This window comes from Anomaloglossus baeobatrachus, chromosome 1 (assembly GCF_048569485.1).
Source record: "Anomaloglossus baeobatrachus isolate aAnoBae1 chromosome 1, aAnoBae1.hap1, whole genome shotgun sequence".
Classification (NCBI taxonomy): domain Eukaryota; kingdom Metazoa; phylum Chordata; class Amphibia; order Anura; family Aromobatidae; genus Anomaloglossus; species Anomaloglossus baeobatrachus.
In genome coordinates, this window is record NC_134353.1 from 722,304,647 (window position 1) to 722,317,639 (window position 12,993).

A 12,993-nucleotide genomic window follows, 5' to 3' on the forward strand; every position below is an offset into this window, starting at 1 on the left:
GGAAAGCATAGGAAAGACCAACTGTCTGCAGCCATAAAAACACTAATAAATACCAGGACTTCTGATATGGAAAAATCCTGAGGTCACACAAGCTCTCCCCCACTGTACCAGCACTCTGATGTTACTGGGATCCAAAAACACGAATACAGATGAGGAACTGAATTAATACCAAGCATCACAAACACCTTGCAGAATCATGGAGCTAAGTATACAGACACTCCCAGCAGGGAATGATCCCATTCCACTAAGAACTCCACACAGACAAAATAGGAATCAAGCATTAGTATTAAAGCAGAAAAAAAACAAACAAAAAAGTGGGAAACAAACAGCAGAGGTACAAAGACCACTTATCTGAGAGAAGTTCTGGTAGTGATCAGAGCTGGTTACAGAATGTCCTTAACACACAGGAGACAATGACCACAGGCAAGTAACAAAAGAACACTACTCAGTTAAATAGCCCAATCTGACCCTGATTGCCAGTCCTCCACAGGTGTGTGGCTTTCATTCCACACATCAACTGCACCGCCAGCACTGACCAGAAGAGGGAGCCCCAAACTGAAAAACGTATTCACAACAGGAAGTATTTCAAGAGTTCTGTAACCTATATGGCTGTAAAAAGGTCCACTCTACACCTTTCCATCCACAGACGGTATGTGTGAAAAGGTGAATCAAATAGTCATCGATCTACTGAAGACTTTACCACTAGAAGAAAGAAACATGTGGCCAGAGAAACTACGTGACTTAGTGGATATGTATAACCACATCCCTGATAGTTCTACCAACTCTACATCAGCTTATCTGATGAGAGCAAGACCTGGAAGATTACCAGTTGATGGGAGTTGTTGTTCCAGAAATCGATTCGTCAGATGCTGATTGGGACTCTAATCGTCAAGAGCAATACAGAAGACTACAAGAATGTGTCGAAAGAAGCTTAAATTAAAGTCGAGAAAAACAAGAGAGGGGTTACAACAGAAATGTGCAAGCTGTCTCCTTGACACCTGGAGAAATGCTTTTAACTAAATGATCAGTGGGAAGCAGAACCCTACACTGTGCCACCTTCTCATTCTGATAAGACCTGCTTAATCAGTAAAGATGAAGATAAAACTTCAGCAACAGTCTCAAGGGATCATTTGAAGATATGCCCAGAACAATTGAAGTCCAAAGGGAAAATTCTTTGTATCCCTCAAGTAACAGAGCATATAGAGAAGCTGATACATACCATACTAGGAGACTTTCCAGAAATTGGCCTCAGCACAATGGAGCCATAATAGTACCAGTGATTACTTTCCCACAACTAGTGGTGAACCAGTTCAAGTTCCAGAAGAACCGCCTGTTGTAGCAGAACCAGAAGAGTCTACAAACAGTTTATCCGTCAGTTTAACAAGAAGACTTAGGCTAGTTTCACACATCCGGCTTTTCGCCGGTTTGCCGGATTCGGCGCACTCCAGCACAGTGTATACAGTACAATGGCAGCGCGACAAGCGCCGGTCACATGCTGTCATGTGACCGGAGCATGTGACCCGGAAGTTGCCGCACTGCCATTGTACTGTATACACTGTACTGGCGTGCGCCTAATCCAGCAAACCGGCAAAAAGCCGGATGTGGAAACTAGCATAAGAAGTCATAGACGGTTGCCCAGTCTACCTACACAACATAGGTCTAATCAGAACACAAACATTAGTGGGATACCTACATCAGATACCAGAGCACAGTGAGGACAAACTGAAATACTTGAGTTATGTAGGTGAAATCGCAGTAACTTCAGTCAGCCCCTGCTTAGGTACAGAGAGTAAACATAGAAAAAGAAAGGAAAGGTAAAATGTAAAAAGATGTCCTCATGTAAACAGAATTGTAAATAGTAGTGTACAGAAGGGTGGAGGAACTGGGCTTCGCCCCATGAACATTAAGTTAGGAAAAGCAAGTTCTTGGGGCGGGGAGATAGTAACCAGGACTCCTAAGCCGAGACATCCATTGAGAACCATAGAGTAAGAAGAATGGTTATGCACTGTGAATATGTGTATTGATGTCATGAAGTTGGTAATGTTAATTTTGATATAGTATATGGATAATGTTGATACAAAAATGGACCAAAACTACTGGACTGGTAGTAGTAAAAACTCTCCATTGTAAATAGTTGCACCAGTTGTTCACACTACCAGAGTCAATCTACCGTACAGTCTTGCAAGGAGAACCCTCACTAAGGACCACAGTCTTTCGAAGAGGAGACAAGGGACTCCGGGTGGTGGTTGGTGGGAAGGGTACCTCCTGTACCAGTAGTTATGGTTCATGAAACATTTAAGAAAAGTGCCTCCCTTGTACAGGAAGGAAGTTGCTATGTTTGAAAAATTATTAAAGTGTTAACCTTTGCAGCCCGAGGACGTGCTGGAATTCACCAAGGGGGAATGTAGCACCCCTGAAGCCATCAGGAGCTACAAGGAACTGCATACTGTCAGAGATGCAGGGCCTACCCCCAGGGAATCAGAAGACCAGTGTTGGTAATACCAAAACACTCATACAACCCCTGTTTCTTCCCCCCAAAACTGGTGACAGGCTAGAGTGAGACCCAATGGATGGCTACCTGGGAGTGGGACTGACCCAGTCCACTAGATGACCAGGGGAGGGGCCAAGCAGTCAGTTAGTGGAAGTGAAAGGATAATGGTATTGATGGGAGTATAGCAGTGACCTGTCAGGCTCAGGCGTGTGGTTGCCGGGAAAGTACGGCGGTGTACTCACTGAACCATAGTACCGGCGGGGTGCAGAGCCCTAGGTCAGGGAAACGCTCCAGGCAGACCTGATAAAATCTGCACGGTGAGTGGGCCATCCAGGACCTCACCGACCATAGAGTTCAGGGCACAGCAGTGACGGAAGAACCTGAGACCGGGAACAGAGAACCAACCCAACAGGGTTCAAACTGCCTGCCGTAAAGACTAGAACTGACAGACAACAAGGAGAGGACTCCCAGAAGCTCCAAGCCAGGGGGACCCACCAAAAAGAAATTGGTGCAGGGGAAGTAAGCCGCCAGATCACCACACTGGCACTGGAACTAAGGGCACCAGTGGTGAGGACCAGCCTCCATCAGGTCGCAAGCATCACCATCGTGAGTAAAGAACCAGTTACACTGCAATCCCTTGTGTGGCCTACCTTCTTTCCGTGCCCTGGTATTACTAATGGACATAAACAACAACACCATCATTTACCCTCTGGGGCCCAGCCCTACTTGCGGAGGGCCACAACATCCCAGCTGCCATTAACATCCGCCCCAGCAGTGCGAGACTGTGCAGTGGTGGCTCCATCCATATAACCACAACCCACAAGTGGTGTCACGACAAAAACTTTATTATAATCCCTGTAAATACTCCCCCTTTTAAAAACAACCCCCAGGGTCATGGAACCTGGCATCGGCCATTACACCCGTGACAGTATCCCAGTGAAACCAGACCGGGGACTGAGTACCCCAAAGCCCTGGGGCGCATCACCAGCACAGGTTTAGTCACCTCTCTGTGTATGGAGAGTGGCAAATGTAACCACTCTCAGCCAGTCAGTGCAGGGGCATGGTTACAGTCACCTCTCTCCATAGACAGAGCAGTGACTAAACCCGCTTCAATGCCTATTTTGCCAAGTATTTAAAGGACCAGATATGGCTTTAAAGAAGGCAAATAATTTTAATATAATGATTCAATGATTACAGAAAATAAGAAATAGTGTGATATTGCATACACTTTTGCATAATATAAATCACAAAGGTAAAGTACTTACATTGAACACTACATAGGAAAAACTTCACCAGGAGTTACATGCATTATTTGTCCAGGAGCATCAGCTGTGAGAAGCAAAAACAGCAAAGACAGAAACTTCTGGGATCCACACTGTGGTGTCATGGGCGTCCCCTCCACAGGTAAACAGGCTTCTGACTTCGCTGAATTCTTCACCAGTCTATACCTCACTTGAAAACAAATGCTTGCAGAACAAATTGATATGCAAACTCTAACAGGTTCCATTTGTCCAATATGGTATTCTGTTACGAGGGGGACCCGGGGAAGCGTGCCAAGATGGGAAATGGACAGCTTCCACCGGTCAAGGTCCACTGTGCGGTGTAAGGGACCGCTGCTATGGTCAGGAAAGAGTGAGCGGGTTGCTACTAGTGATCGTCTGGAATGTCACAGACTATCTATGTACACCGGTCCGCCCTAACCCGTGAGGGTTGTATGGCTCGGGGCTCCTCGTTCGGTGTACTTGTTGCACGGGGACGCACAGAGGTGCCTACGCACGTGTGCTAGCGGGAGTCACAGGAATATGGCACGAGGGTAGCACAGAGGTGCCCACGCACGTGTGCTTCAGAAATAGGTGAGTCCGACAGAGACTCTAGGAGCTCACCTGGGACAGGAACACAGCCTGCTAAACAGAATACTGCCAGAGCAGCAAGGCAGGGGAAAGACCTGCAAACCAGGTGCTGCCTAAGCAGCAAGGGCAACGCCCACAAAAGACAATGACGTCTGTACAGTGGCATGGCAACACACTGCCAGACATCCAAACATAGAAGGACGGTCGCGCGCCGCCATGAAGGCAGGGGGAGCTTTTAAGGAGGTGTAGCTCCACCCAAGGGCGGGCGCGAGACGGACGTGACGCAATCAGGATTCGTGACGTCCTGGCCCGGCCAGTCAGGATTCAGCACATCACCAGCCTCGTCATCGGGCCGTGTGATATCAGTGAGCGAATCAGAAGACGTCACGTGGGGCACATGCTCATCTTCCTGCCTCTGGGTCATAAAGGCGGGATCCTTGGTTTCACAATGTGCAGAGATAAGGGAAGTCCTGTTGCTGCCCTGAGCATCCATCCTTTGCACACTGCGCAACCTCTCAGACCCTCTGTGAGGCTGAGCAGGAGTCCACGTGGCAGGCAAGGGATGAGAGACCGCCTCATTCCTTGCAAAGGGAGAACCACTAGGTGTCACCCCTCTGCTGTGTCTGTGAGCAGGTGTCTCCTGCAGACCGCGCAGTCTCCTAGACCTTCGGCACTGCTGAACAGAAGGGCTCATGGCAGACAAGGAATGGGAGACTACCTCATTCCTTGCAACCAGAGAGCCACAAGGTGTAACAGTATTCCTCTTCTGAGTGGCCAACTCTTCAGATGTCAGTCTACATCGGACAAATACGTTACCGGATGAGACATGCAAAAAGCTCCTGGTTTCCGATGTTTTACCATACTATAAACATACACATTCTCACTAAACATTGATAAGAGAACTATGCAGTACTGAGTAATACTATAAACATGTGCTTTCTCACTAAATATTAAAAAGCACTATAACTCCAGCTGTCTGGGAAAATTACAAGTTAATATAAACTAAACTGTTATAGTCTAATATATTAAGGGATTTCTTAAAGACAGACTGCAAATATTGATTTCAGATGGCCACTAACATGTTAGCACTATAAGTGCTGTCCCTGTGAACTGGCAGTGATCAGTAGAGTGTGATCGAGCTATACTCAACTGGCAAGACGTGCACTTCATGAAAAATTGGTGGCTAAGAAACATACCTTGTACATAGAAAGAAGGCCAAGCAACTCAACAAAAACATAGGAACTGGAGAATAGAAAAATGGGAGCAGGTGCTTTGGACTGATGAGTCAAAATGTAAAATATTTAGCTGTAAGATAAGAATTTGCCATAGGGCTTTCTTGCTGCATATAGCAAAAACCTGCTGACAGATTTCCCTTTAAGAAGAAATTATGCGTTGATGCTGTTTTAAAGGCAAAAGGTGGTCACATTGAATATTAACTTGATTTAGATTCCCTTTTGTTCATTCACGGTGCATTTTGTACAACCTACTAAACTATTAACTCTTCTATTTTGAAAGCAATTTTGCTTTGCAGCATTTTTTCCACCCTTGCTAAACACTTTATGCAAAGTATTGTGCATACTGCATTTCAGCAATTCTACCATCAATACTGCAATATAAAATATAAATACTAACCACTTATTACCAGCATATTAAGCAATGACAATACAACTGATACTGATCATTAATGAAAACTGATAAACTAAAGGGTGCTTTACACGTTTCGACATCGCTAGCAATTGCTAGCGATGTCGCGAGCGATAACACCCGCCCCCGTCGTTCTTGCGATATGTGGTGATCGCTGCCATAGTGGACATCATCGCTACGGCAGCGTCACACGCACATACCTTATTAGCGACGTCACTGTGACCACCGAACAATCCCTCCTTCAAGGGGGAGGTGCGTTCGGCGTCATAGCGACGTCACTGCGGCATCACTAAGCGGCCGCCCAATAGCAGAGGAGGGGCGGAGATGAGCGGCCAGAACATGCCGCCCCCCTTTCTCATTGCCGGTGGACGCAGGTAAGGAGATGTTCGTCGTTCCCGCGGTGTCACACATAGCGATGTTTGCTGCCGCAGGAACGCCGAACAACATCGTACCTGCAGCAGCAACGATATTTGGAAAAGGAGCGATGTGTCAACGAGCAACGATTTTTCACGTTTTTGCGCTCGTTGATCGTCGCTCCTTGATGTCACATGCTGCGATGTCGCTAATGGCGCCGGATGTGTGTCACTAATGATGTGACCCCGACGATATATCGTTAGTGATGTCGCAGCGTGTAAAGCACCCTTAAGGCTGATATTACCACCATGGTAGACATCAGTTTAAACTTGTGCTCTGTAGACCATATACACTGTATGTGTATAAAGTACAGATAGTGGCAACATTCTCGCTAATCATTCACTTTCTTTTTTTTTATTATTTTTCTTTTTGTTTTCCATTTGGCCCAGACTGCCATGAAAAATTTTCCCATTCACGTATCATTTCTGTAGATTGTAGGGCTGTGTGCGCACGTTGCATTTTTTCCTGCGTTTCCACAGCGTTTTGAGCTGCAGCGTTTCCATGCCAAATTGCATGCATTTTGATTTCCAGGCATAGTCTATGGAAATTAGGGATTTCTTGTGCGCACAATGCTTTTAAAAACGCAGCGTTTTAGGTAGAGTTGAGCGCGGTTCGTGGTTCGTGGTTCTCCAGTTCTAGGCTCGAGTGATTTTTGGGCTGTTCGAGATCGAACTAGAACTCGAGCTTTTTGCTAAAAGCTCGATAGTTCTAGATACGTTCGAGAACGGTTCTAGCAGCAAAAAGCAGGGCTTTTTACAGCTACAGTGAGCAGGAGCCATCGCTGGCAGCCTGCCACAAGCTGGTAACCAAGATAAACATCGGGTATCCAAGCAAAGCGCTTTGGTTAGTAACCCGATGTTTATCTTAGTTACGTGCAGGAAGCCCACACTTTCCCGCTCAGCTCGCTCCACCCCCTCCTGCCCGCGGCATGTACACATACATACACATACACAAACACACACACACACACACACATCCACCCCCCCTCCCCCCCCCCGCCCGCCCGCCCGCCCGCTCGCTCGCTCGCTCGCTCGGCTTACCTGCGGTGATGAAGTCCCGCCATCCCGACCTCAGCGCTGTCACTGTCCTCCATGGCCGCCGCTTGTCACATCACCTATCGCTTCCGACCCGAGACTGACACTGGCGGTGACGTCACGGACCTCTCGCGATACTTGATGTGAAGGCGCCGGTCATTGACCTCAGTGACAGGGGCTGTCAGTGTGCTGGAGATCAGCGCAGGTAATGTACCTCACTGACAGCAGCACTTGTCACCCCCCTGCAGTGACCTGGGCTGACCCATTGATGTTAGCTCAGGTCACTGCACTGCTCTCCCAGCCAATGGGGAACATCCTGCTCTTCATTGACTGGGACAGTGTGCATCGTCATGGCAACCCCTTGGATTACACCAGACCTGGATTTGTTTTTCAATCTAATAAATTGGTTAAAGAGGGAATGTTTTGGGGAGTGTTTTTTCAAATAAAAATGTGTTTGTCGTCTATTTTTTTTTTATTACTGACTGGGTTGGTGATGTCGGGTATCTGATAGACGCCTGACCTCACCAACCCCAGGGCTTGATGCCAGGTGACATTACACATCTGGTATTAACCCCAAATATTACCCCGTTTGCCACCGCACCAGGGCGCGGGATGAGCTGGGGCGAAGCACCAGGATTGGCGCATCTAATGGATGCGCCACTTCTGGGGCGGCTGCGGCCTGCTATTTTTAGGCTGGGGAGATTCCAATAACCATGGACCTCCCTAGTCTGAGAATATCAGGCCCCAGCTGTCTGCTTTACCTTGGCTGGTGATCCAATTTTGGGGGACCCCTACGTGTTTTTTTTTTTTAATTATTTATTTAATTTAAAATAACAGCGTGGGGTGCCCTCAGTTTTGGATTACCAGCCAAGGTGAGGTTGCCAGCTGTGGTCTGCAGGCTGCAGCCGTCTGCTTTACCCTAGCTGGCTACAAAACTAGGGGGAACCCTATGTCATTTTTTTTTTTCATTTTTTTGGCTAAATACAAAGCTAAGCACCCCTTAGTGCCACATGAAAGGTACCAAAGGGTGTTCCACTTTTTCTCCATTTTTTTCTCCACTTTCTCTCCACTTTTTCTCCACTTTTTCTCCATTTTTTTCTCCACTTATTCTCCACTTTTTCTCCTCTTATTCTCCACTTTTTCTCCACTTTTTCTCCACTTTTTCTCCTCTTATTCTCCACTTTTTCTCCACTTTTTCTCCACTTTTTCTCCATTTTTTTCTCCACTTTCTCCACTTTTTCTCCACTTTTTTCTCCACTTTTTCTCCTCTTATGCTCCACTTTTTCTCCACTTTTTCTCCACGTTTTCTCCACGTTTTCTCCACTTTTTTATCCACTTTTTCTCCTCTTATGCTCCACTTTTTCTCCACTTTTTCTCCACTTTTTCTCCTCTTAATCTCCACTTTTTCTCCACTTTTTCTCCACTTTTTCTCCACTTTTTCTCCACTTTTTCTCCACTTTTTTCTCCACTTTTTCTCCACTTTTTCTCCTCTTATGCTCCACTTTTTCTCCACTTTTTCTCCACTTTTTCTCCACTTTTTCTCCTCTTATGCTCCACTTTTTCTCCACTTTTTCTCCTCTTATGCTCCACTTTTTCTCCACTTTTTCTCCACTTTTTTCTCCACTTTTTCTCCTCTTATGCTCCACTTTTTCTCCACTTTTTCTCCACTTTTTCTCCACTTTTTCTCCTCTTATGCTCCACTTTTTCTCCACTTTTTCTCCACTTTTTCTCCACTTTTTCTCCTCTTATGCTCCACTTTTTCTCCACTTTTTCTCCTCTTATGCTCCACTTTTTCTCCACTTTTTCTCCACTTTTTTCTCCACTTTTTCTCCTCTTATGCTCCACTTTTTCTCCACTTTTTCTCCACTTTTTCTCCACTTTTTCTCCTCTTATGCTCCACTTTTTCTCCACTTTTTCTCCACTTTTTCTCCATTTTTTTCTCCACTTATTCTCCACTTTTTCTCCTCTTATTCTCCACTTTTTCTCCACTTTTTCTCCACTTTTTCTCCTCTTATTCTCCACTTTTTCTCCACTTTTTCTCCACTTTTTCTCCATTTTTTTCTCCACTTTCTCCACTTTTTCTCCACTTTTTTCTCCACTTTTTCTCCTCTTATGCTCCACTTTTTCTCCTCTTAATCTCCACTTTTTCTCCACTTTTTCTCCACTTTTTCTCCACTTTTTTCTCCACTTTTTCTCCTCTTATGCTCCACTTTTTCTCCACTTTTTCTCCACTTTTTCTCCACTTTTTCTCCACTTTTTCTCCTCTTAATCTCCACTTTTTCTCCTCTTATGCTCCACTTTTTCTCCACTTTTTCTCCACTTTTTCTCCACTTTTTCTCCTCTTATGCTCCACTTTTTCTCCACTTTTTCTCCTCTTAATCTCCACTTTTTCTCCTCTTATGCTCCACTTTTTCTCCACTTTTTCTCCACTTTTTCTCCTCTTATGCTCCACTTTTTCTCCACTTTTTCTCCACTTTTTCTCCTCTTATGCTCCACTTTTTCTCCACTTTTTCTCCACTTTTTTCTCCACTTTTTCTCCTCTTAATCTCCACTTTTTCTCCACTTTTTCTCCACTTTTTCTCCACTTTTTCTCCACTTTTTTCTCCACTTTTTCTCCACTTTTTCTCCTCTTATGTTCCACTTATTCTCCACTTTTTCTCCACTTTTTCTCCACTTATTCTCCACTTATTCTCCACTTTTTCTCCATTTTTTTCTCCATTTTTTCTACACTTTTTCTCCACTTTTTCTCCATTCTTTTTCTATGGTCGGTCTACCCATTAGCTCTGCCATGCACACTGTAGCTCTACACCTACTGCACATGTTACTTTATGATTGACATCTCTTTCGTACCAGAGCTGTCTAAGTCTACTCTGACCCCATATTTGTCATTACTATATTGTCCTTGTACTGTATTATGACATTTGTATCATGTGTTTCATTTCTTGCTGTGTTGCAATTTTTTTGCTGCATCCCAATTGTACCTCTACATTGTTCGAGTTTATGTTATTGTTCTCTCACTCTTATGTGATACTGATTATTGTCATTTTTCATGATTACATGCAGATAAGTCCAATCTGACGAAGGCTCAGGCCGAAACGTCATTTGTAACTTGTTTTGGACAAAAACATATATGCTTATGAAAAAAAAAATTTCTTAATACGGACCAATAAAGAGTGATTTTGCATTACTATCCGTTGTGACTTACTGACTTAGTCTGAGAGATATAGAGTGCCGAGGTTACTCACTAATTTTATCTATTATTACCTCTGAGCACCTATATACCAGTGAGCAGAGCTTCCTCTACAGTAGTTCTCCTGATTAGGCATGCCCTTACCTCATGAGCAGGGCATTGCAGCTTTGGTAGCAACCATTACGACATGGACTCTGCTGCTGTGGACCTGGGGAGAGTGAGTGCAGATTCATTGCACCCACACTCCTCACATGAAGGGTCCGCACTCCTAGAAAATGGGGGATACGTTCCCTGAGTGTCTCCCCCCCATATTCTAGACGGTCCAGAGTCGTCGTGGGACCCCTTTATTTTTTTTCTTACAATAAATTGGTGAAAGAGGAAATGTTTTGGGGACTGTTTTTTCAAATAAATTTCTTTTGTCGATTTTTTGTTTTTGTTAGTACTGACAGTTTATGATGTTGGGTATCTAATAGACGCCATGACATCACAAACTGCTGGGCTTGATCTCAGGTGACTTTACAGCTAGTATCAACCCGATTTATTACCCCGTTTGCCACTGCACCAGGGCACGGGATGAGCTGGGGTGAAGCGCCAGGATTGGCGCATCTAGTGGATGCGCCACGTCTGGGGTGCCTGCGGCCTGCTATTTTTAGGCTGTGAAGGCCCAATAACTATGGACCTTCCCACCCTGAGAATACCAGACCACAGCTGTCCGCTTTACCTTGGCTGGTGATCCAATTTGGGGGGTCCCCTACTTTTATTGTGTAATTATTAATATTTATAAAATAATTATAAAAAAGAGCCTGAGGGGACCTCCACATTGGATCCCCAACCACGGTAAAGCTGCCAGCTGTGGTTTTCAGGCTACAGCCGTCTGCTTTACCCTAGCTGGCTATCAAAAATGGGGGGACCCAACGTAATTTTTTTTTTTTAACTATTTTTTAAATAGAAAAAATTAATGGGCTTCCCTGTATTTTGATTGCCAACCAAGGTAACGGCAGGCAGATGGGGGTGGCAACCCATAGCTGTCTGCTTTATCTGCGCTGAGAATCAAAAATACCGCGGAGCGCTACGTCATTTTTTTAAAGATTTATTTTTACAGCACTGTGATGTCCAGCAATCAAAATACAGGGAAGCCCATTTTATTTTTAGTTATTTAAATAAATAATTAAAAAAAATATATGTTAGCTCCCACTGCATTTTTTGTATTGCTAGCTAAGGGTAATCCAAGCAGCTACTGGCTGCTAACCCCCACTGCTTGGTGTTACCTTCACTGGCAATGGAAAATCCAGGGAAGCATTTTTTTTTTTTTTTGCCAAAAAGCTACAAAAAAAGGACGTGAGCTTCGCCATATTTTTGTATGCTAGCCAGGTATAGCAGGCAGGTGCTGGAAGAGTTGGATACAGCGCCAGAAGATGGCGCTTCTATGAAAATGCCATTTTCTGAGGTGGCTGCAGACTGCAATTCGCAGCAGTGGGGCCCAGAAAGCTCAGGCCAACCGGTGGTGCGGATTCCAATCCCAGCTGCCTAGTTGTACCTGGCTGGACACAAAAATGGGGCAAAGCCTACGTCATTTGTTTTCTAATTATTTCATGAAATTCATGAAATAATAAAAAAAGGGCTTCCCTTTATTTTTGGTTCCCAGCCGGGTACAAATAGGCAACTGGGGGTTGGGGGCAGCCGTACCTGCCTGCTGTACCTGGCTAGCATACAAAAATATGGCGAAGCCACATAATTTTTTCAGGGGCCAAAAAACTTCTGCATACAGTCCTGGATGGAGTATGCTGAGCCTTGTAGTTCTGCAGCTGCTGTCTGTCTGTATGGAGAAGAGCAGACAGCAGCTGCAGAACTACAAGGCTCAGCATACTCCATCCAGGACTGTATGCAGAAGTTTTTTGCCCACCAAAAAAATGACGTGGGCTTCGCCATATTTTTGTATGCTAGCCAGGTACAGCTGGCAGCCACGGGCTGCCTCCAACCCCCAGTTGCCTATTTGTACCCGGCTGGGAACCAAAAATATAGGGAAGCCCGTTTTTTTTAATTATTTCACTTATTTCATGAAATAATTAAAAAACAAATGACGTGGGCTTCGCCCTATTTTTGTGTCCAGCCGGGTACAACTAGGCAGCTGGGGATTGGAATCCGCAGCACAGGTTAGCCCGAGGTTTGTGGGCGCCTCTGCTGCGGATTTCAGTCCGCAGCCGTCCCAGAAAATGGCGCTCTCATAGAAGCGCCATCATCTGGCGCTGTATCCAACTCTTCCAACAGCCCTGGAGCCGGGTGGCTTGTTGGGTAATCATGAGTTAATACTGGCTTTGTTTTACCAGCCAGTATTAAGCCAGAGATTCTTAATGTCAGGCACGTTTGACC